The sequence below is a fragment of the Dasypus novemcinctus genome, chromosome 19, assembly GCF_030445035.2.
Source record: "Dasypus novemcinctus isolate mDasNov1 chromosome 19, mDasNov1.1.hap2, whole genome shotgun sequence".
Classification (NCBI taxonomy): Eukaryota; Metazoa; Chordata; class Mammalia; order Cingulata; family Dasypodidae; genus Dasypus; species Dasypus novemcinctus.
This window is the reverse complement of record NC_080691.1, coordinates 49,833,244-49,833,844: the sequence shown is the minus strand read 5'-3', so window position 1 is coordinate 49,833,844 and position 601 is coordinate 49,833,244. Positions and strand designations below refer to the sequence as shown.

General features: G+C 38.4%; 1 non-coding gene across 1 annotated transcript; it reads left to right on the top strand.

Annotated features, from left to right (window-relative positions):
- The first annotated feature begins 204 nt into the window (after nt 1-204).
- LOC131274696 (U6 spliceosomal RNA) lies at nt 205-312 on the top strand. The gene has a single exon (XR_009181985.1). It is a non-coding gene; the product is annotated as a U6 spliceosomal RNA (small nuclear RNA).
- The last annotated feature ends 289 nt before the right edge of the window (nt 313-601 follow it).

Sequence of the window (601 nt, the reverse complement as noted above, 5' to 3'; positions counted from 1 at the left end):
CACAACAAAAGCAGGACGTGGAGGTGACTGAAGTGGATAGGCACCTCCCTCCCACATCAGAGGTCCCAGGTTCAGCGCCTGGTACTGCCTAAAGAAATAAGGAAGGAAACAAACACAGCAAGTGAAAAGCAACAAGAGGGTGGAGAGAAATAAATGTTTTTTAAAAACAAGCTAAATAAAAGAAATTATGCAATAAGTAATACAGTGCTCACTTGGGAAGCACATACACTAAAACTGGAGCAATACAGAGAAGATTAGCATGGTCCCTACTATGCAAGGATGACACAAATTCATGAAGTGTTCATATTTTTTATTTACCACTGAGATTTTTATCAACTTTACTTGTTCTTAAAGCAGCCATTCAAAGCTGAAATAGCATAGCAAAGAAGCAATGCATCATAGGAAGCTGGGAGTGAGTAAATTTTTAATAAGCTGATTATCTGGCTCAGACATCTGATTCTCTTTGTTTGGACTTGAAGACAGATAAAGGAAAAACCTTGTTTTGGGAAAATCAAGCTCAACCAGTAATACTCATCTAAGAATATCCAGTAAAGGACTCTTGTCCAATGTCACTGATAGTCTGCTTCAGATAACAGTGGAC